Source organism: Odocoileus virginianus, chromosome 23 (genome assembly GCF_023699985.2).
Source record: "Odocoileus virginianus isolate 20LAN1187 ecotype Illinois chromosome 23, Ovbor_1.2, whole genome shotgun sequence".
Lineage (NCBI taxonomy): Eukaryota > Metazoa > Chordata > Mammalia > Artiodactyla > Cervidae > Odocoileus > Odocoileus virginianus.
In genome coordinates, this window is record NC_069696.1 from 29,245,747 (window position 1) to 29,270,731 (window position 24,985).

Consider the following 24,985-nt stretch of genomic DNA (forward strand, 5'->3'; position numbering starts at 1 on the left):
ATTTTGAATTTTCTACATAGACAATTATGTAGCCTGTGAACAGCTTCATTTTTCTCTTTCCCTATCTGTGATGTGAAAGTCACTCAGTTGTGTCCAACTCTTTGTGACCCCATGGCCTATACAATCCATGGAATTCTCCAGGCCAGAATACTGGAGTGGGCAGCCTTTTCCTTCTCCAGGGGATCTTCCCAACCCAGGGATCAAACCAGGTCTCCCACATTGCAGGCGGATTCTTTACCAGCTGAGCCACAAGGGAAGTCCCTTCCCCATCTGTGTGTATACATACATATTTTTTCTTGTCTTAATACATTAGCTAGGAATTTCCAGTATGATGTTGAATAGGAGTGGTAAGAGAAGACATCATTGTCTTATCCCACAGTGATAGGAGAAGGAATGTAGTTTCTCATCATGGTGTATGCTTCTAACTGTAGGTTTCTCTATTCCTAGATGATTGAAAGTTTATCATGAATGGGTGTTGGATTATGTGAAATGCTTTTCTGTATCGATTGTTATAATCATATGATTTTTCTTCTTACAGTTCAGTTCAGTCATTCAGTCATGTCCGACTCTTTGTGACCCCATGAACCGCAGCATGCCAGGCCTCACCATCACCAACTGCCAGAGTCCACCCAAACCCATGTCCATTGAGTTGGTGATGCCATCCAACCATCTCATCCTCTGTCATCCCCTTCTTCTCCTACCCTCAGTCTTTCCCAGCATCAGGGTCTTTTCCAATGAGTCAGCTCTTAGCATCAGGTGGCCAAAGTACTGGAGTTTCAGCTCAAACATCAGTCCTTCTAATGAATACCCAGGACTGATCTCATTTAGGATGGACTGGTTGGATCTCCTTGCAGTCCAAGGGACTCTCAAGAGTCTTCTCCAACACCACAGTTCAAAAACATCAATTCTTTGGCACTCAGCTTTCTTTATAGTCCAACTCTCACATCCATACATGACTAGGTTCTTCTTCGTTAGCTATTAATATGATAGATTATAGCAAATGAATTTTGAATGGTGAATGAGAGTTGCATATTTGGGATAAATCCTATTTGATCATGGTGCATATTTTTTATTATATAATACTGGATTCAACTGCTAGATATTTTGCCTACTTTTGATATCAGGCTAATGCTAGTATCATAGAATGAGTTCAGAAGTGTTCCCTATGATTCTATTTTGTGGATCAGTTAGTATGGAGTTAGTATCACTGTGACACTTTAAAGAAGGTCACTGCGTATATAATTAATTATGCAAAGATGAGGTCATTAGTGTGGGCCCTAATCCTATATAACATCTTTCCAACCCAGGGATCAAATCCAGGTCTCCTTCATTGCAGGTGGATTCTTTACCAGCTAAGCCACCAGAGAAGTACAAATAATTAATTTAGTCACTAAGTTGCACCCAACTCTTACGACCCCATGGACTGTAGCACGCCAGGCTCTTCTCTCCATGGGATTTACCAGGCAAGAATACTGGAGTGGGTGCCATTTCCTTCTCCAGGGCATATTCCCCAGCCAGGGAATGAACCTAGGTCTCCTGCATTGCAGGCAAATTCTTTACCAACTGAGTCACCAGGGAAGCCCAATCCTATATAACTGGTTTTCTTAAATTAGCACACCTAGTTTCCTCAAATATTAAACCCTTAATATAAAGGATGCAGTGCCATTATATGGGTTTAAACCCACAACACAGATATTCAAAAAAGGGTAGGCAATATTTTTTATTACACAGGAAGTAACATTGGAGGTATTTCATTTCCTTGAATCTTGCTTCTTTCTCCATTCTGTCAGACAAGTTGCTAAATTATTGGCAAGAACTGGGAGATTGGTTTTGATACATACATACATATATATATACATATATACACATATATATATATACTATTTCATACTATGTATAAAATAGACAACTAACAAGAGTCTACTGTATAGCAATAAAACTACTCAATGCTCTATCTTGACCTAAATGAGAAGGATATCCAAAAAAGAGAGGATATATGTATACATATAGCTGATTTACTCTGCTGGACAGCAGGAACTAACACAGCATTGTAAAGCAACTATATTCTAATAAAAAGTTTTTTTAAAAAAAGAAAAGAAAATTGTTGGCAGAGGAGGGAAGCATGGGAGATAAAGGGATGTCAATTACTGGTTTTTGAGTTTTGAAAGTCTAAGACCCCCTGGGAAATTAGAATGACTCTCACACATTGAAAATAGACTTAAAAGAAATCCTCCTATTTACTGAGCTAAAATCATATTTAGATACTTTTGAGTGGAAGATGTGGCTGACTTTATTTTTCTGGGCTGCAAAATCACTGCAGATGGTAACTGCAGCCATGAAATTAAAAGATGCTTACTCCTTGGAAGGAAAGTTATGACCATCCTAGACAGCATATTAAAAAGCAGAGACTACTTTGTCAACAAAGGTCCGTCTAGTCAAGGCTATGGTTTTTCCAGTAGTCATATATGGATGAGAGGTGGACTATAAAGAAACCTGAGTGCTGAAGAATTGATGTTTTTGAACTGTGGTGTTGGAGAAGACTCTTGAGAGTCCCTTGGACTGCAAGGAGATCCAGCCAGTCCATCCTAAAGGAGATCAGTCCTGGGTGTTCATTGGAAGGACTGATGTTGAAGCTGACAGTACTTTGGCCACCTGATGCTAAGAGCTGACTCATTGGAAAAGACCCTGATGCTGGGAAAGACTGAGGGTAGGAGGAGAAGGGGATGACAGAGGATGAGATGGTTGGATGGCATCACCAACTCAATGGACATGGGTTTGGGTAGACTCCGGGAGTTGGTGATGGACAGGGAGGCCTGGTGTGCTGCGGTTCATGGGGTCACAAAGAGTCAGACACGACTGAGCGACTGACATGAACTGAACTGAACTGAGTGGAAGATAAGGTAGTCAAGCCATGTACAGATATTAGTGAATCCAGAAGCAAGTTGGCAATGGGGTGGCTAAACCTTTACCCCTCCCTCAACCACTCTCACTCTTCCTGCTGTGGCTTAGTCGCTTCAGTTGTGTCTGATTCTGTGAGACCATACGGACGGCAGCCCCCTAGTCTCCTCTGTCCATGGGATTCTCTAGGCAAGAGTACTAGAGTGGGTTGGCATGTCCTCCTGCAGGGGATCTTCCTGACCCAGTGATTGAACCTGGGTCTCCTGCATTGCAGGCAGAGTCTTTACCACTGAGCCACCAGGGAAGCCCCTAACTCTTCCTAGTGGAGCTGAAATGATCAGACGTTAAACTAGCAGATTCAACTAAGGCACCTTCATTGAACAGGAATGAAATTCCAAGGAAAGGGCTAGACCAAAACCAAATTTTTTTTACAAGTCCTAAGAATTGGCTGCATACATGTTTAGTCGCTTCAGTCATGTCCAACTCTTTGCAACCCTATGGACTGTAGCCTGCTAGGCTTCTCTGTTCATGGGATTTCCCAGGTAAGAACACTGAAATGGGTTGCCATGCCCTCCTCCAGGGGATCTTCTGAGTCTCTTTGGTCTCCTGCATTGGCAGGCAAGTTCTTTAACACTGGGAAGAACAGGTTGGATGGCTCTAAAATGCAACAAGACAACATAAAGGATCAAAAGAACAGAGGTGACGAGAAGCATTATGAAATGGTTCTTGGATTGAACTGCTGCCCTGTGACAAGCCCCACCTCACTGAAGCAGGTGGGACGGAAGGGGCTATTTTCTCTCTCAGGTCCTTAGAGAGGCCTCAAAAGAACAGTTTAGATCGTGTGAATGTGTCCCCTGGAGCTTAGGAAACCTGACAGATTGCAGATTGGCTCCCACCTTGGGAATCTGGAGGACAAGAAGGAGATAAGGAACAGCTCAGTAATTTGAGAAGTACCCTTCAGTCCTCGGAGGTTCACAAGATGCGTGTTTTCATGAAGCAGGTGTGAGCCACGGGTGACAGAGCTAGCCTGAAGCCCAAGATGGCCGCTCGGAAGTATTCTTTATACACTCAACATGAGTTCATGTGGGATGGACTAGCCGAGAACCAGGAGGTGAGTAGGGAGTGGACAGCTACAGGAGAAGCCCTGTCCAAGCCAGGAGAGTTGAAGACAAATGGGCCCAGCAGGGGAGCCACCTAAGTCCCCCCAAAGTGGCCAAATGATTCTCAGTTTTAAATATCTGCCAGGCCCTGAAAGCTGGAGCCAGGTTAACCCAGTACCTGTTCACATAAAAAACATCCCTAAGTCACTCATTTCCTTTTCTTTCCCTCGTTTCAATCCCTTAGGATTTAGCAATAGCAGCCAGCAAATGGGGGAGTAGGTGACAGATAGAGAAAGAAAACAGCACACCCTCTCCCTCTGCAAGAGCCCAATCCAAATATGGGCCTCAGAGAGGGGATGAGAGATGATTTGATATTAAATGAACTTGCAAACTACTATTATAGTTGAGATTGACCATTTTAATTTTTGAATGTAGACAGTGTTTGTGATTTAAAGTGTAGATAGAAATTTTTTAAATCTAAGAGTAATCTTACTAGGTATGGAGCCTACTTGAGGCCTAAATTTCATCCAGAGCCAAGAGAATACCCACTTCCCCTTTCCCAGTGCATTTTAAAGAAACAACAGGAAAAAAAAAATGTAAACTGTGTTTTGATTGATTTCCTAAGTTGTGCTGTTCAAAATACTGTAACAGGGTTGTTCAGTCGCTCAAAGTCATGACCAACTCTTTGCAACTGCATGGACTGCAGCACACCAGCCTTCCCTGTCCTTCACTATCTCTTAGAGTTTGCTCAAACTCATATCCATTGAGTCAATGATGCCATCCAACCATCTCATACTCTGTCGTCCACCTTCTCCTCTTGCCCTCTATGTTTGCTAAACATGATGGTAGAAAATAATGGCAGATGGAATGGATTTTCTTTCTTGGATGAGGTCTGGACCTTTGAAATGACCAAGTGATATATTGCAGGTGGACCTGACCAGGTCTGCCAAGGACTGTCTGGACTAGCATGACACAGGAGCAACAGAACAAGGCCCCGGGGCTTCACAGCGTCATGCAAGGAGCATAGAGCTCTAAGCCACCCCAGAGACTTTCTTCTGGTTCAGCAGCAGCACACCCTCACGTGTCCAGGGAGTATCTGGAAGAAGCCAAAAGAAGGAAAGGAAAAGATCCTCAAAGGAAGATCAAGGTGTGCCTCAGCAGTGGCTCATGAGTACTGACGAAGGATAAGAGGACAAACATGACTCGTGGAGAGATGACAGCCTAGGAGCAGATATGTCACCCCTCACCTTCAAAGTATTAACTAGAATTAGGATGCAACCTCAAATTGCTTCCACGTGCTTACACGAAAGATCTAACTGCAGAAAATAAAACAAGTTACATTCCTTGCATACTCAGTTGTGTAGACACATACCTGCCACGTGTGGGGAAGCTTGTCCAAGACTTCTAAGGATCCTCTTGAAGTGTGTCTTTACACCGTGGATGATTAAGAAGCCTAGAAGAGAATCAGAGCTAAGTCACTTAGAGGCAGTTTCATGGAGTAAGGAGGTTGACTGTTAAATTCTGGCTGGGAAATGCCAGTGGATGGTGTTCGACTGAGCCTGACAGACTACATGACATCCACTACCACAGAACTCTTAAATTCCATCTAGAACATCAGCAGAAGGGAAAAAAATAGAATGAACCAGCTTGTTTGGTCTGTTTTTGAAAATCAAATGTTCCAAATCCCAGAAGAAAACATAGGAAAGAGGAGGTAAAATGGGGAACTTGAGGTTCCTATCCAAAAAACTCTGGAAGATTTAAAAGTATCAAGTCTATTTCTAATGAGAAAGTGAAAGTAGCTCAGTTGTGTCTGACTCTGAGACTCCATGAACTGTAGCCTGCCAGACTCCTCTGTCCATGGAATTCTCCAAGCCGGAATACTGCAGTGGGTAGCCATTCCCTTCTCCAGGGGATCTTCCCAACCCAGGGATCAAACCCGGGTTTCCTGCATTGCAGGCAAATTCTTGACCATCTGAGCCACCAGGTAAGCCAAAGAATACTGGAGTGGGTAGCCTATCCCTTCTCCAGGGGATCTTCCCAAGCCGGGACTCAAACTGGGGTCTCCTGCATTGCAGGTGGATTCTTTACTAGCTAAGCGACCAGGGAAGCCCATTTCTAATGAGAGAAGAAACATAAATCCAAGGAAGGGAATAGATTGTGGTAGGGGGTCCTATTTTAGAGACAGTGTTCAAGGGAAAAGTCGCTCTGCTAAGGCAACATTTGCGCAGAGACCAGGACAAAGTGAGCAACTGGACAGAGGCTGTGCTTTGCAGGCTGTGGGGACAGCTAGAGCAAAGGCCCTGTGGTAAAAGACCAGGAACAGCAAAAGGCCACTGCGCCTGCAGTGGGATATGTCCAGGAAAGACAAGCAGGACATGAAGGAAGAAGGAAAGGGCCAAGGAGAGGCTTTGAATTTTAACCTGGAAGCCATTAGAAGGCTGTCTTTTTCTTTAATCAATATATAATGTGACACCACTGCATATTTGCATGCATTTCTCAGAAATAATACAGAGAAATCCCCTATATCTTCTACCCTGTTTCCCTCAAGGGTAACATCTTGCAAAGCTATAGTCCAATACCAAAACCAAGATGTTGACATCGATAGAGCTAAGATACAGAATATTTCCATCACCAACCAGAAGAGTCCCTAAGATTGTCTTTTTATAGCCCTCCTATCCCACCTCCTTCTTAAACCCTGGAAACCACTAGTGTACAATGTCTATAGTGTTGTCATTTCAAAATTATCATGCAAATGAAATCATACACAAAACTCTGGTGATTTATCCAGGTTTGTCTAGTTATATTGCTCAATAGTTCTATGATCCAGATCATTTAACCATTCACCCACCGAAAGGCACTACAGTATTACACTATTTCTAGTTTGGTATTATATAAGCAAAAGCTACTATAAACATTGGCACACAGGCTTTTGTGTGAGTAGAAGTTTTCCTTTCTCTGAAATAAATGCCCACAAGAGCAATTGCTGGATTTTATCGTCATTTTAAGTTAAGTTTTCTTTAAAAACCTGTCAAACTGTTCTGTAAAACATTCTACACCATTTTACATTCCATCAGCCATGCATGAATGAGCTAGTTTCTGCAATCCTTGCCAGCATTTGGCATTGTCATTATTTCTTATTTTAGCCATTCTGCTTTTCTCTAATGATTAATGATGTTGAACATCTTTTCATGTGCTTAGATGTTAGCTGTATATATCCTTTCCCATGAAATGTTCCTTCATGTATTTGGTCTATTTTCTGATTGGATTGTTTCATTTTTTTATTGAAGTGTTTTGAAAGATTATATTCTTAATACTAATCCTTACTACAAGTCTAAATATATAGTCTGAAACTACTTTCTCACAGACTATAGCTTATCATAATCTTAACAGGGTATTTCACAGAGCCCAGTTTTCTGATTGGATTGTTTCATTTCTTTTTATTGGTTTTAAAAGATTATATTCTTAATACTAATCCTTACTACAAGTCTAAATATATAGTCTGAAGCCACTTTCTCCCAGCCTGTAGCTTATCATATTACTAACAGGGTATTTCACAGAGCCCAAAGTTTTTAATTTTGTTAAGTTGAATTTATCAATTTTTCATTTTATGAATCATGGTTTTGATATAAAGTCTAAAAATGCTCTGTCTTGCCCTGGATCCTGAAGATATTCCAATTTTTTTCATAAAAATTCTATTTTTAAATTTTATCGATACATTTAAGTTCTTGATATATTTTGAGTTAATTTTTGTATAAGTCTAAGGTGAAGTTTCATTTTTTGCTTATGGATGCTCAAGAGCTTCAATACCATTTGTTGAGAAGGCTAGGTTTCCTCCACTGAACTGGTTTTGCACCTTGGTCAAAAATCAGTTTATATTTGTATGGGCCAATTTCTGGGTTCTCTGTTCTATTTCATTGTTATACACATGTCTCCCTCTGCCAAACTCACATAGTCTTGATTACTATAGCTGTATAATAAATCCTGAAATCGAGTAGATTAATTCTTCCCACTCTATTCATCTATTTAAAAATTCTTATAACTACTCTGATTTCTTTGCCTTTCCATAAAATTTTTATAAAAATTTGATCTACACAAAAAATTGTGCCAAAATATTGATACAAACTGTGTTAAACCTGTACATCAGTTTGAAGAGAATTGATACATTTGTTATGGTGAGTCTTCTAATCCATTAACATGGTATATACCTATTTATTTATATTTTCAATCAGTACTGTATGGCTTTTAGCATATAGTCCTACACATGTTTTGCTAGATTTATAACTAAGTGCTTAAATTTTTGAGTGATTATAAATGGTATTGTATTTTTAATGTTGGTGTCCAGTTGTTCATTGTTATTATACAGGAATATAGTTGATTTTTGTATGCTTATCTCATATCCTACTACCTTACTGAACTCACCTATTAGTTTTGAAAGGCTTTTTTTTTTTTTAAGTCCCCTAGGGTTTTCTATATAAACAATCATGTCACCTGAAAATAGGGACAATTTTATTTCTGATTCCATTCTGATCTCTATGATTTTAATTTCCTTCCCTTATCTTTCTGTACTAGCTGGAAGTTCTAGCAATATATCAAGTAAAATTGGTGAGTGCAAACATTCTTGACCTTGTTCCTTATCTGAGGAGAAACAATTCAGTCTTTCATCATTAAGGGTAATGTTGGTTATAGAATTTATGCAGTCTTTTTCAGATGCTTGATATCAAGTTGAAGCTCTCTGTTCTCATTTTTCTGAGAATTTTTATCATAAATGGTTGATTTTGTCAAATGCTTTTTTCTGCATGAATGGATAGGATCATATGGTGTTTCTTCTTTAGCCTGTTAACAAGGTGAATTGCAAGTACTGAACCAACCTTAATTCCTGGAATAAATCCTACTCAGTCATGAAATGTATATGTTGCTGAATTCTATTTGTTACCTATACTGCTGAATTCTATTTGTTAATATTTTATTAAGGATCCTTATGTCCATGTTCATGAAGAATATTCATCTCTAGTTTTCTTTTCTGTTCTATCTTTATCAGGTTTTGGTATCTCGGTAATACCACTTTCCTAAAATAAATGGTTTTTTGGAAGCCATTGTATAGAACTGACGCTACTTCTTTCAGTGTTTGTTAGGATTCTCTAGTGAAACCATCTGGGAGTGGATTTTTTTATTGTTAAAATTATTTGTTCAATCTCCTTAATAGTTTTAGAGCTATTCAAACTATCTATTTAATATTGAGTGAGTTGTAGCAGTTTATGTCATTTGAGGAGTTGGTCCATTTCTTCTAAGTTATCAAATTTATATGTATAGAACTGTTCCTAGTATATGCATATTATCCCTTTGATGTCTGCAGTCTATAGTGATACACTTTATTTCATTCTTCACATTGGTGATTTGTGTCTTATCTGTTTTTTTCTTTGTCAGTCTTGTGAGATGTTTGTCAACGTTATCAGTCTTTTCAAATAACCGGAATTTTTTCATTGTTTTTCTGTTTTCAATTTTATTAATTTTTGTTCTTATTATGATTTCTTTCATTCTGCTTGCTTTGGACTTCAGGTATATTCAGCTCTTCTTTTTCTAGGTTATTGAAGTGTGAGTTTAGATTATTGATTAGAAACTTTTCCTTTTTTCTAATGTATACATTTAATGCTATCTAACATGCCTCTTAGCACTTCTTTACCTGTGACCCACAAATTTTAACGGTGTATTTTTATTTTCAATCCATTCAATGTATTATGTTCCTTGAGACTTCCTTTGTGGCCCATGGATTATTTATAATGTGTGTAGTTGAATTTCCAAGTGTTCAGATTTTTACATGTTATTTTTCTATTACTAATTTCTAATTTGATTCCATGGTAGTCAAAGAATGCATTCTTTAAGATTTTAATTCTTTAAAAATTTTTGAGACTTGTTTTCTGATCCACGATATGGTCAAATATATTACATGTTTCATGGTCACATTAAGAGAATGTGTGTTCTGTTCCTGTGGGGTAGAGTGCTCAGTGAATACCTATTAAGTCTGTTGTTCACTGATGCTGAGTTTTTTCTCTTTGCTGATTTTCTGTCTAGTTTTCTATCCATTGATGAGATGGGGTATTAAAATCTTCAATTATATTTATAAATCTATTTCTTTTAAAAAATATGTCATTTTTTTGCAACTCAGTAATTTAGGGCACACATCTTTAGGATGACTGAGTCTTACTGATGGTGCAACTCTTCCGTCAACATATAATATCCCCCCTCTATCACAAGTGTCTACTGTATCTGATAATATAGCAACTCCTGCTTACTATTATTAATGTTTGCAAGATACTTTTTACCAATTCTTTACTTTCAACTTGCCAATATCACTATATTTAAAGAGATTCATGAAGATACAGCACTGTAGTTGGGTGCTATTTTTTAATATGCTCTAACAATCTGTTTCAATTGCTGTATTTAGACCATTTACATTTCATGTAATTATTGATATGTTAGGCCAGAAGCCAATAATTTCACTTTGTTTTTGGTTTTTCATTCCTCTGTTTTCTTTATCTTGTTATCCTTAAACATTTTTTATAATTCAATTTTGATTTATCTATAATATCTTTGAGTGTCTTTTTCTATAGCTTTTTTAGTGGTATCTTTAAGTATGACATCAAACTACATATCACAGTCCAAGAGTGTCATCATATTAACAGTGTGAGTGAAATGTGTCATGAAACATGTCCTACTGAATATTTCTGCAAAAATGTGAGATTTGGTAAATCAAAAATCTAAACATCAGAATAAATGTAGCTATGTGAGTTATGGTAGTTTTCTCCATATACACTCCTATTTCCTCCTACCTAGAACTACATACACATTCATACCTCCACTAAAAAGATAATTGAAATGTGAATTGGGATTAGTCAGGGGAAAAAATATATCACTTTGGACTGAAACACCAAGATTTCTGTCATTTGATGTATACTTTTTTGGATAAACAACTTTAAAGATAATTTTTAAGAGAATGTGTTTTATAATACATTAAAGTGGATAAAAATCTGAAAAATTGTTGGAAGTCTGAACAAATCCATTTAGCAAGAATGCAGACCATCAACCAGTCATAATCTGTTTCAGTTTTAAGTAGGCTTAAAAGAGCTACCTAGGCTATTGTTTACCTTTTATAGAAAATTCATTTCAGAGAGATGAAATTGACTTGCACAAGGTTACGAGAGAGTCAGTGACAAAGTTGAGCATAGAGCTGAGGTCTGATAACACTGAACTACAAAATCAGGAATAAAAATATTAAATTTTTATCTGTAGTATATCAACAGTCTGCTTAAGAATGAAGTTATGCTTCATTTCCTTAAGGAAGGCAAAATAAGAACATGGCAGATGGAATATCATCACTCATCTACATTGGAATTTAACCAAGACTCTGGGGTTTAAATGTACCCAAATGTAACAATGTGCCAAAAGTAGCAACTGATAGCAAATAAATGGCCCAACCATACATATTATTGCAGGCACTGGTCCACAAGAAGTTCCCAACATGAAATTGTAAGAGCTAGTATGTCCTTTTCCACTGTGTATCAGTGAGTTTTCCCCATCTAACCAGACTATCACAGAGGGACAAAATCTGAAGGACATTGACATATTTTCCACATTATGCAGTTTTTGTTTACTTCAGATGTGAAAACACTTGAGTTTGTACAAAAGGGACAGTCCTCAATTCTCAAAATATTTTTTATACTCCCTGATTCATTTTAAGAAAGATCAAACCTCTAGTTTGTAGCTCTCAGTGACAGGTTTCCTCCTTTAGTCATGACAGCTTCTATGATCCAAACTTTGGAAAAAATTCTTTTTCTACATCTCCCATTTATATTCACAGTTAGATACTATAATTAAATAATAGAGTTTTGCTTACTTGGGCTCAAATCCATTAATTTTTTTTTTCTTATTTTTACTCATCTCTTTCCTCGGAACTGTCTCCCAGTATTATTATTATCCTTGAGCACACAAATACACAGATCTGTGAATCTATAATGAGGTCTTCCTATTTTTTTTTTAGGATAGATTTTGCTTTATTAAATGTCTAAATTGCCTCCACTTAGATACTACCTAAATAGGAACAAATATCCTATCCTACTGAGGAAAAAAGTCATCTTTTAACAGCTGACCTCCTAGTCAAGTATATGTATTATGTTTACTCCAGGGAAAAACTTGGTTCACAAGCTAACTTGGGTTCCTTGACCTGATGCCAGCAAAGGATGAATGTGCTAATGGTCTGCACCAAAGTGAGAATTCAAATGCCCTTCCGTTCAAGCCCAGTGGACTGGCCAAATGATAAAGCACCATTCAGCATCTTATACAGACAGCCATCTGCCCTCCTCTCAACCAGTGGTACCACATGTGCTGAGGAGAAGGACAAGAAGAAGTGAAGGTGCTAAACACTCCAACAGGGAAGGATGTGAATCAGATAGTAAAGCTAAGTTATACAGCTGCCTCTGTGTCCAGCTCTATCCAGACAGAACTTTTTTTCACAAGAGGAGAGGAAGCTTGCAGAATTTGTATTCACACATCCAATGTTGTGCTCTCACCACATGCCTATGAAACCCCCTTGTCAACAGAGCTTTTACCCTTGCCTTTTTCTCCTTTTCAGGATTCCTACTCCAAATCCCCCACACACTTAGAGCAATGACCTCAGAAATATTGCTCTAGCTGATGCAAATTATATTCTTTTGTTTACCCCCTGGAGTTGGGGTGGGAAAGGGAAAGAAGTGTAAAAGCTTCCAAAGTGGCAGCTAAAACCAAATCAGCTGAAGAAAGCTGTGTCTTCACATTTTTCACTAGTTTGCTGTGTCAATGCCCCTTGCTAATTTAGAATAGCCTTTGTGATGTTTTAAATGAAAATATTAAAAGGTAAACCCCTATGCTGATGTTCTCAGACTGATGGTGAAGTTATACTTCTACCAGTGAAAATTCAGTGGGTGAGCAGACAACCTATAAATACATTGTTCATTGTTAACAGGCCACATTTCTACATAAGAGGACTTACTTTCCTTTCCAGCCAGAGTACAGCAAAGATCAAATATATACACTATAAAATAACTGACATCTAGTGTGGATAAGATAACACATAAGATTATAATACATTTTACAGCACAAATTATTCCTGATTAGAAGCAAAATCCTGAAAATACACTAAATTCTAAATTTTGAAAACAGAGTAATCCCGAATCATCCCCTCCACAGATATATTAATGACTGAATGGATAAAGACATAAAAACTACATACCAAGCTGTGGATCAGGTTGGTAAACTGTGTCTCACCCTTTACCTCTGAGCACAAACTGAAAGCGCAGAGTGAACAGTGTTCAGGCCACCTCTACAAAATAAGGTGAAACTCCTGGTTCTTATGCTGGTGTCATAGACAATTCACCCCGTCTCTGAGGACTCAGTCAAACTAACTATATATTGTTGAGTAATATCTGTAACGAACTTTGTTAGATGATGGGGGGGAAAAACAAAGTCATTAAAACATATTAATAAAGAAGCTGTGATCTAACTACTTCAAAGTCAGAAAAGTCATTAGCAGAGAAAGAAGTAAAACAAGGAATGCATTCCAGAATGTTAGGGAAGGAGTTGTTATGACAAAACATGCATTTGTGTGTCAATACGTAACACGGTAAATAGCACCTAAAACACAAAAACGTCAAAAATGATAGAAAACTCATCTCAGACATTGGCAATTCTTGGATCAGAAGGAAATGAACAGGAAGAGTTCGAGTCAAATGGTGGGTGGTCTCTCCTAGAAACTGAGAGGACAGGAAGAACCTGAAGAGCAGGGTCTGCTGGCAGGCCTGAGCAAGAACAGGACAGGCACTGGATTGTGGAAGGAGTCAGAGATAACAGGGGCCACAGACTTTCATTTCAGGAGCTCAAGAATCAGGGCTTCAGCATCCACAGCTCAGTTTGTCCTGGCTCAGTCTCCCCAGGTTGACCAAGGGTCTTTCTGTTGACAGATCTTGGATTAGTCCATGTAACATACTCATGACTCTCCAGGTTCTACCCAGGCACCTCTCCAGGCAATGGAAGGAGATTTCAGTGACCCTTGTGCTTTTCCTCTGCAAATTTCTCCCCAGTGACAACATCTAAAATTTCTTTGTCAGGTGTGCTGTCTATGGAGCCACAAAAAGCTATGAAAGTATTCAAATGCAGAGATCTGGGTGAAAAAAAATATACATATAGTGCCTGAAACACAACCTTAGGAAAGCAAATCCAGTTACTCAACTAGCGTGTAATAACTTCAGAGGATGGTTCATTTCCTGACTTGGTAAAAAAGATGAGATTCTACGAAGCACCGAGTATGTGAAAAGGATTGCTCCTGAAGACACATAAAATAAGGTCCGCATAGAGGAAGCTATTTTTATTGTAATCACTGATACTCAAACACAGTTTAATAAAAATACTACAATATAGAAAAGTGATTACCAGCATAAACTCTGGCATGTATGCTGAGTTGAATCTCTATGTAAGCGATCTTGGACAAGCTACTCCATCTATAAGCCCAGATCGTATCTGTAAATTCGAAATAATATTAGCACTTACAGAGTCATTGTCTACTCAGCATCTCACTGAAAAAACCATGCCGCTCCTATTCTCAGGCTTCATGGTTCAAGTAGGTTCGGCCCATACCTCACTGTGCTGCATTTTAGGGATGACTGTTCAGGCCTGAGCAATCACTGACCACTTCTGAGAAGCCATGGGGTTCCCCACCACCCCAACAATGGCCAGAACACATTCTCTATCTCCCTTTCCTTCTCTCTCGCCCTCTTGTTCACTTGAATGCACTCTCCTCTCTCTTTCTTCCTCTCCCTCTCTCCCACCCCCCCCTCTCCATTTCTCTTTTTTTCTGTGACTGACTTTACTGAGGACTATTCAAACCTAATAATGTTATGCAAGAGGAAAGCAATACTAAGACATGAGATGATAGAGCAAGATGAATGTCTGGAGATATCCTGGGAGTTTAAAGGTTATGCTCCCTTTCTTAACTTCAACTATTTTGAGATAGTTCTTTGTCTAACCAACTACATGGAGTTTTTCAATATGTATGTGAGGAAGAAATGAGATAATGACCATAAACACATATTACTGTGTTGGGAATATAGCAAATACTTAATAAATGTGAGCTATTTTTATGTCCAGAATGAGAGATTCTTTAAACTTGCTTTTCTAAGATGACCACATGAAAAGAAACAATTTTCACGGGACTCATTAAGATATCAAGGGTTTCTATTTTCAAAAAGGTCATAATCAATAATAAAAGATGTTAATAATAGCTCAAAGACATAGAAGAAGTCTCAAAAGACAGCAGATGACTTGACCTGAATAGAAAATACTTAAAGTATTCAGAGGAAAGAGAAAAATGAACCTCAGGCTGGCCTGGTTGCCAAAAGGCATCACAGACATAGCACTGAGCTGGGTTTTGAGGAGCAGGAAAGATCTGAAAAGTTGAAGGGAAGAACAGACAATATTCTAGGCGTGAGTCTAGAAAAATATGGGTGATGCTGCTAGAGCCCAGGACACTCTTTGACCTATAACACAAGGGCTTGAGAGGAAGGACGGAAGGAGCCACCAAGGGAAGCTTAATAAAAAACCCAACGCAGATGACAGTTCTTAGGGCAAGTTTAATCATATTTCAAAAACATTGCTATTCACTGAACTCACTGGCGGTAAAAAGGTATAACATTAGGTTGTTCATGCAATTCACATTCATTTAAAAAAAATCGGTGAAACTTTTGGAAAGATTTTTACAACAAATCATACCTCTTTGGATATATCATATTGATTTTTTTCCAACTGTAATTGCTCATTATTTTACTCACATTCTACAGCAAAAAAAAAATGAACATACAAATGAACAAATAAGCCCTAAGGCATAATATAACAGATACTGTGGTTTTCTCCTCAATATCCCTTCCTTAGCATGTAAGAGCAGTGCAGTTTGAGGAAGTAAGCCCAACTTCTGCAGTAGGTCCTGTTAAATTTAAGGGAACCATGGTTAACCCCATCCTCCTTTTCAGTGATGGCTTGGTGAACCCACACCTATACTAACCTATGAATGGCATTCTCCTGGAATAATGGTTTGAATACAGGAATGGACATATGACACAACATGAGCCAATGAAACATAAGTAAGATTTGCTTCTGGGAAAACATTTCCTCAATTTTATGAGACCCTTAAAAGAGACGGTCTCTTTTCTCAACCTCTATGGGTGTCAGAGCTGGAACTGCAGATACAACCTGCTTTCAATTTAAGAATAAATCTGATATATAGGGGAGGGCAGAGCTTGGGGAACTGCAGAGATAAGATGCTGAAGGCACAGGACAAGTTCAACCCAATGATCTGCCCTACCTCTAATGTCTGACTATGTGAGATACCATGTTTCTCATTAGTAAATCTGGTTGGGCTTTAAAAAAAAATACTATCCTAATTTCTTTAAAAATACTTCCAATGACATGAGTATCATTTGCAAATGGCTGTGATCCAACAGGGCTTCCCAGTGGTAGCGGTAGAAAAGAACCCACCTGCCAGTGCAGGAGATGTAAGAAGTGGGTTCAGTCCATAGGTCAGGAAGATGTCCTGGAGAAGGAAATGGCAACCCACTCCAGCATTCTTGCCTGGAGAATCCCATGGACAGAGGAGCCTGGCGGGCTATAGTCCATGGGGTCACAAAGAGTCAGACACAACTGAAGCGACTTAGCACACAAACATGCACGCATGCACACAAGATCCAATGCTGCATCTCACTTAATTGCTCTCTGGTTAGTCTTAGAGCCTCTGGAAGACCTGAAAGAGCAGAATCAGGACAGGTAAACAGGAAGAAGGGAGGTTCTATATGTATCTGTAAGCACTAGTTGAGGTGGTCCATTTCAGATGGCAGAACACCATCCTCTAAAAAAACAGAGTGGTTAGTTGTCAGAGTCACACAGACTGGTCCAGGCATTCTTGTCAAATGAGGGCCCAACAAAACTAAACATAAGCAAGGTTCTGATAAACACAAAAACTTTAGATCTTACAACTCCACCCTTCCTCTTTCCTCCTACACAGCTGCTAAGAGTAGGGGCATTTTATTCCCTCGTCATATTAGTAAAAAGAGTTCCTTATAGATGAGGCACAGCATAAAAAGGGTTTTCTGAGCAAGCAAATGTTATAAAATCTGTAACTTTCTACATTTCACTACCAAACAATGCTGTGGGGTGCAGAATCCCAGGACTACAATTAACTATTTAAGCCAAATATGACATGGGCATATGAGCTCAGTAAAATGATGATGTTTACTCCCTAATTTTTTTCACTCCCTCATTAAAAAAAAATCATTTTAAATGTTAACCTACAGAAATACATAAGTAATATAATGTATATGACAACTTCTGAGGAAATTAGAGTAGCAGATAAACACTGGTAAATGGTGATCAAGATGAAGCAGTTAAGCTAAAAAAACAAAAAAACAAAAACAAATGAAAGCAGAACTCAGTGTGTTAAGAGGCTGTAAAAACAGTAACTTGTAACAGATTTGATCACCTCGAGCCAAAGAAGAGCCAAATATGAATACAAACTGTGAAAGAAGATTCTTCCCACAGTATTAAGCCAAAGAAATAATAAGGTCAGAAAGATTTTTAATGTATACAATGTGATTGATAGCTAGAAAATGATACTCATCCATGGTTGAAATACCATTCTCCAAAAATTTTAGTAAAACTGCTGATGGACCTCACATATATTAAAACAACTTTAAATGTATTTTTAACATCAAATTTGATAACCCAAAATATAATACTTCAGCACTAGAGGTGAAAATTCTAAGCAGATAAACTAGCACTGTTTAGCCTTAAATAATGACCAAATCAATAGAAATGAACATACAAATGTATCTAGTGCTCAAAACACAAGACTGCTTAGAGAAATAGATGGGGGCAGGATACGTACAAAATTCAGAACATCTTGACATACCATATAGAAAAGAAGCTAACAAAGATGACAACAGCTATGTCAAAAGTACTCAGAAGCCAGTTTGAAGAGGTTTGCAATGGTCAAAATTTGAGCTTCAGAAAGTATAAGAACTGCAACTGATTAAGCCCATCAAATATGCTTAAATTCTTGAGTTCACAGTGATACTTAAAAGGAATCACTTGAAAAAACAAACAAACAAAGGAATTACTTGGTTACATTCTAAGGATGACAGAAAGTTGTTCTACCTAAGTGGTAAAATATCCCCCACCTTCAGATGAAATGCATTCCTGTTTTCTTCTTGTTTGCTACTCCCAAAAAGCTAAATAAGATACAAACTTTTGTTACTGTTCCTAAAAATCTATTAGCTCCAAATATTTTGCTTTGGGTTTCCCAGGTAGAGCAGCTGTAAAGAATCTGCCTGCCAATGCAGGAGACATAAGAGACCAGGATCTCTAGGTCGGGAAGATCCCCTGGAGTAGGAAATGGCAACCCACGCCAACATTCTTGCCTGGAAAATCCCAGGGACAGAGGAGCCTGGAGAGCAACAGTCCATGAGATCGCACAGAGTCCAACACGACTGCGTACACATGAATTTGCTTTGTTCATAAAGATAATGGGACATTCATTATACTAAAATACTCTCTCTTTTCTCTGTAGATCCTATCAGAATGAGTGAACAAATGTACTTCTTCTAATATTTCTTTTTTTCTGCAAATCAAATAACCCCATTTCCAACCTGAGAGATTGTTGGCTGCATTTTATGCCACCAATCTTCATCAAACATGGACAAAGGGCATTCTTCTACAAGATTTATCATTATTGCTCGTTGGTCACAGCTACAAATTTAAAAGCTCACTGTAATCCTATCTGTAAAGGTTGACTGCATGCAGACCTTAGTCAAGGTAAAATCTGTTCCATCGAACCCAAGAATAGGTCCACAGAAGTCTAGACAAATGGGTGCAGCAATGAGTAGGAGAAAGATGTTTATTGCTTTTAATGAAAATTATTCATTACACTCCTTGCTGAGGTTTCTACACCCACACATCACGAGTGGCATTTCAAATTCCAAAGGTACTCTCAACAAGTGGTCTACATAAATAACGGATATGATCAGAGTACTAGTTTTTATCAACATCTGGTTGTCCTCTGTACTTTACATCCCAATGACATAAGAAGTGGCCTAATGATTAGTTCTAGCAAAGAAATATGAGAAGGGATGTTTGTCGCTCTGGAATAAAGTATTTGCCAGTGTTCAACTCTTCAGCCCTTTCTTCTCTGGCCTGGGAGTTCATGGAAATAGATGTATATAAAAATGCTATAAAATTGAAATTTCAATAGCTAAGCCAGTCTATGGTGTAAAACTGACCTGCAGAATCACCTATAATCACAACAGATCTTGTAAATGAGATTTTAGGGCTGTTTATAACAGCAGCATAACTTATTCTAACCTAAACGACATGCTAGAATACTGCATTTTCTCCAAATATCCTTCTCACAGACATCTAATAAAAATTACCCACATACATCAATTTACTGAAGCCAACCAAAGTAGCTAAATTCTAAAAATGTAAGGATTTAGAATTGATATTTTCAGGACTGTGAATTGTTCGCAAATGTTATCTATATTTTATGAATTTATTCTAGGATTTCTCTACTAAACAGAGAATGGCATGAATATAATGTGCTGCAGCCATTCTGAGCCAAGTTCTACCTTAAGAAGTACAGAAGAACATACAGTAAAGAGCAGTTGTTGATGACATTTTATAAAGTCACTCAAGTCTCAACTGATTCTGAAATAAACTGATAAGGCCTATATTTTCTTGACCTCCTAATCCTTGGAACCAAAGGCACTTGGTAAATGAAATTTTTCTTTCATGATTTCCTCAAATCTACTTGCTCTGATTAATCTAGTATATACTACCAAAGAGCACGGAAACTACAAAAGATTCATTGTGAGATTTCAACCAGACTCAATCCAAGACTTTCATTTGATGTTTTCCTTAGGGAGAACTACTAGAGAAATTTTAAAGTGGAATTTTGTATCCTTCCATATACAGAGAGCATTTCATATAACAAGCAGGGTGTAAAAATCATACAACATTTCCAGGAAATACAATCATCTTTTACCCAAAGCCTCAGCAATCAACAGTGCACAATACCATTCCCTGTTGTACACCCAGGTATCTACTTGGGTCATGAACCAAAATGGCAACTGTCCAAATATTTCTATTCATTTGATGGATGTCACAGGAGTTTAACTGGACGTGGTGGTGACGGCAATGGACACATCATTGATTTGAGGATGACTGAGGACTAATGGACTCATTTCCTCAGCCATAAAGGTGTCCTAGGAGGTCTGTCAGCCCAAAATGACCTGGTGGCTTTTGAGAGCCCCAGGTACCAGCTGACACTACACAATAATGATAGAGCTGTGTGGAAAGTGGAGATAAGAGCGCCAGCACACATCTTTGCCAGGAAAATTCACAACATTTCACTTTTAAAAAAAGACAGTGGGTAATAATTATATAGTTTAATTATTCCCTTGGGCTCCACAAAGAGCTAAAAAATATATATTCATATAAGATCAACAGCCACCGATCTGCTACCTGTGGCACCTAAAAAACATTATAGTGGAATTCCAGGAGTACAGAGTGAAGTGAGCATCTCCAAATTGTTGAGAAAAGGATCTTCAGTCTAAGAAGAATTGACAGCACAGCTTTAAGAACAGATAAAGGACTGCCTCAAGGATCTGTCTTGCTTCCTTACTTTTTTTAAAGTAATACCTTCATTTGCATAGTAATAACCCAATTATTGTAAGATTAGGTGACAGGAATCTCATTATTGCTATTTCCACAAAACAGTCAATATTCTATTCAATATCTTTAATGTTACACACCTTAAAACATAATTATTTCAATATACCCTCATTCATCTTTAATGTAATTTTCTTTTTTAAAAACCTTGCTATAATTGTTGGTTTCTACGGAATATATTAGTGTTTAAACAAGCACTTTTCCCCTCAGGCTGCTAAGAGAACAAGCAAAAGCAACCAATAGCTTGGGGATATTTCTGCCATCCCTCCCTGCCTCCCACCCCAACCAAAAGTACATCCACCAAAAGACCAAAGACCAAAACACTGCTACTGAAAATCTACTATAACAACCTTGGCACTCTTCCCAACATTATACTTTCCCCTTCCTCTCTTTCACTTCAGGCTCCACAAAAGATGCTTCCATAATGAATTTTGGTCTTAAAGCTACTTGGAAAGTGTTAGCAAATACATTCTGTTAAATTTCAAATTGTATGATCTGGGCTCTTTACTTTGTGTTTTTTATTTTCCAGACATTGTCATACACCAAAAAAAAAAAAAAAAAAAACCTCCCACATCCGAGACAGCTGACATACTGGGCCGACCATCTGCCTGCCATAGGTTTACCTGCCATAGGCTTTTATAGTTTCAATTACAAGATAATCAGTACAATAAGTGGCTGGTTACTAGATTAACGGTGGAAACAAATCAAGGGAAATAGAGGAGCAAGAGACAGGACCGTCTACATTAGGAGACTACAGAGCCATACATGCTATTACTTCAAAATGATATCAAAATTAATGCAGAATGAAAATAGCAGTTAGATTTTGTCAAGAGAGGAAATCATATCGAAGGGCTGTGGTTTGGAATCTGGAGTTAACGCTCCTTGACTAGTGGCCCTGCCAACTGCACATTCTTCAGGATGTTAATCTGTCTGTACTTTGTGAATGAGCACACGGTATTCACGAGTGTAACAATTAATTTGTAGAAAGAAGTACTTTATTCTTTAGTCGATACCAATCAAGTTTCCTCCAGAGGTAAACTTCAGCCACCATGAACATGATTCATTGGTAGGTTTTACATGTTCTGATGCACAGAAGCTCAACAGGCTGACATGCTCCTGAGACTCACCTAACCACAGCCTCGCCACCGCACATCCACACCAGCAAACCACCCCCTGCTCTTCCCAGTCTCAATCTCTGAATGAAAGAGCAAGGCTGGCCAAACACCCTTCTGCATGCTTAATGAATTTCAGGGGACACTAACTATGCATTTGGTCCTTTATTTTACAAGAATGGGGAAACCACCATATTTTAAAAGGAGTCTGGCTGCTGTAGACCACTTTTCTCCCCAAAGAGAAACTGTAAAAGCAAATTTCTGACTGAGTAGGGCTTTACTGGAATGAGGATGTGTGGCTGATCTCTTTCAAGTCGCTGAACTGCTCCTCAGAAACTACTCATACCAACAAGGACATGAGTCAGACGTTGACTACAACCCCCACACCCGCCTCCTCAGAGAAGAATAAATTCAGGGCACATTTTGAGTCAAGATCACCAGTCTCGGCTTGTGGCTAAGGTAGAACCAGAATTCAGGTCTCCACACTGCCATCCCGGATCTCTTTCCATGTCTTCTCCCATGTTATTTACACTCCAGACTTCACGGGAAGAAAAGTGCACTGCCTGACTGAATGAAGTTGTGTGTATCTCTCCGCAAGGAACACAACCCACAGACGGCCAACCAAAACACCAAACAGCAGTAATGAAAGTCAGCGTTATATAGGAGGTATCAGACAATGGACTATTTTTTATTAAATCTCAGAACTTCCATTTACTGTTGAAAAGCTGAGGTCTAAAAAGGATAAAAAATTGCTCAGGATCACAAAATAATGAGTACCAGAGCTAGGAACCAGACCAGTCAAAACCAGGTCCATCTTTAAAAGAAAGCATGTAAGTTGCTGTCATAAAAAGTTTACATGTACAACCTACTTTGCTTTTGGGCCAGACTTTCATGACTTTGTCATTACTGACTACTCCAGACACCCTCTCGTGGTACAGAAAGACTGTACAGGATGAGGGTGGCCACAGACCATTCAATCTCAAGCCACCCTAGCGTTGGGCATGATATTCCCTTTTTCTGTAATGCCTTCCCTTATTCTATTGCCATTATCCTCATTATTTATTTACTAAACTGGTATTCATGCCTCAGGGCTTCCCAGAGCCTGCCTGCCAATACAGGAGACTTAAAAAGGACACAGGTTCAATCCCTGGGTTAGGAAGATCCCCTGCAGGAGGGCACAGCACCCCAATCCAGTATTCTTGCCTGAGAAATCCCATGGACAGAGGATGTTGGTGGGCTACAGTCCACAGGGTCGCAAGGAGTCAGACACAACTGAAGTGACTTAGCACGCACGCATGCACATTCATGCCTCAAAATCCTGATAACTCAGTACCTCAGCTGTGAAGCCTTGTCCTACCCCCCAACACCTTCCAAGAGAACTAACCTTCCTCTCCTCTGCTACTTCTAAACATTTAAACTCTATATTCATTTATTGAATGCCATTTTAGTTGATGTGCCATCTCCCTTGAGGAAGGTTCCTTGAGGACATTGATTAATTTAGATTGGTCTCCATAATACCTATTAGCAATATACCTGAAACAGAGGTGTTGTTTTACAAATATTCAACTAAAGATGATTAGTTATTAGACTAAAGATACTTGTCAAAATTCACTTACAGCAACTATCATATTCTATCCTGCATTGTAAATTCTTATGTATGCTCTTTCTACACAAGAAATAGTTCATATCTTTTTCCTTTCACCACACCAAAAGCACCTTATATATTATATTATAAAATATATCAGGTGTTCCAGAAATGTTTGTAGATTTGAATTCCTTACAGGGTGAAAAAATGGTGGGGGGAGGGCAAATAGGTGAAATCTTATAGACTGCTTTAAACCTAGTTGAGGATAATAGCAAAAATTCCCCTTCCTGAGTCACCTTCAAAGCACGAGATTTTATTAATATCATGTGAGGGTGTAGAATAAGTACATTTGTTAAAAATCCGATGACTGAGTCCATGGCAAAAGTGCTACTTCTTGTGAGGATTAATTGAGTGCAATCTTTTATCTGTTTCTATTCAGCATATGTACTATATATCTGCTATGCATCCAAGGACAGCTGCCATTCTATTTACAGCATTATCTAAAAATGGCAACATTAAATCCATCTTCCATCTCTTTGAGATCTTTTTCAACCACAGAATCATCTCAGATGTTCTGCTTTTAGAGCAAAATATATGAGGTGTGAATGTGTATAACAGTAAAAGACTAACAGGCAGAAATCCACGATGGTGGAATTATCCACAGGGGCTTGATAAAACTCCTCCTTTTCCTATCTCAAGAAAAGTGAGGGCAAGGAAACTAGAAAACATCAGGGAGCAAATTTAAAAGTAGAAACCCCTGCCCTTAAACCCCTATCAGGAGTCAAGGAGCCTAAACATTGATTTTTTTTCAGGGCTTTGCTACTATAGGGATTTTGAACATAGGCTGAAAAACAAACAGCAGAGGCGCGTGCTAATAAACCTTCCAAATACCATAGTACATTCCAGATTTTTTTAAGAAAGTTGAAATTAATCTTTCAGCCATTGTGAAGGGGGAAAATCTATTACAATGCTAAATATTTATTGTAACTCTCCACATCACACATCTCAACACAAATCCTCTTGTTAATTTCACTGACAGGGATTCTCAAAGGAGGCACATACCTGGTTTTACACAGGAACATATAGTACTGACCATCCTGATCAATCTGAACAACTTGGAAAACTTTTAATTCTTTTAATTTCTCTTTTACTGAACATTAAAAAGACATAAAGTGTTCTGTCATTTCCAAGCTTCACGTCCATTTTCAGAATCAATGTGGCAACTATATATGATAGGACAGGAGAGCCACTGTCCTTTAATGATAGGGATCAAGTAGACTTGGCAAAAAAGTAAAAGTTCATTTAAATTCTTTCTTTAAAAATGAAAGAGCTTCCCTGGTGGCTCAGAGGGTTAAGAATCTGCCACAAAGCAGGAAACCCAGGTTTGATCCCTGAGTTGGGAATATCGCCCAGAGAAGATATTCTTCCCTAGAGAATTCCATGAACAGAGGAGCCTGGTGGGCTACAGTCCACCGGGTTGCAAAGAGTCAGATACG

The 24,985-nt window shown here is 38.5% G+C and overlaps 1 protein-coding gene across 4 annotated transcripts in view; it reads right to left on the bottom strand.

Annotated features, from left to right (window-relative positions):
* The window catches only part of SOX5 (SRY-box transcription factor 5), a 1,090,001-nt gene that overhangs the window by 922,743 nt on the left and 142,273 nt on the right, over positions 1-24,985 (bottom strand). For all 4 annotated transcript variants that reach the window (XM_070453774.1, XM_070453776.1, XM_070453775.1 and 1 more), the window contains exon 2: positions 5,371-5,451. The gene's annotated coding sequence lies outside the window, so the exon portion shown is untranslated. The remainder of the gene's footprint in view (positions 1-5,370; positions 5,452-24,985) is intronic.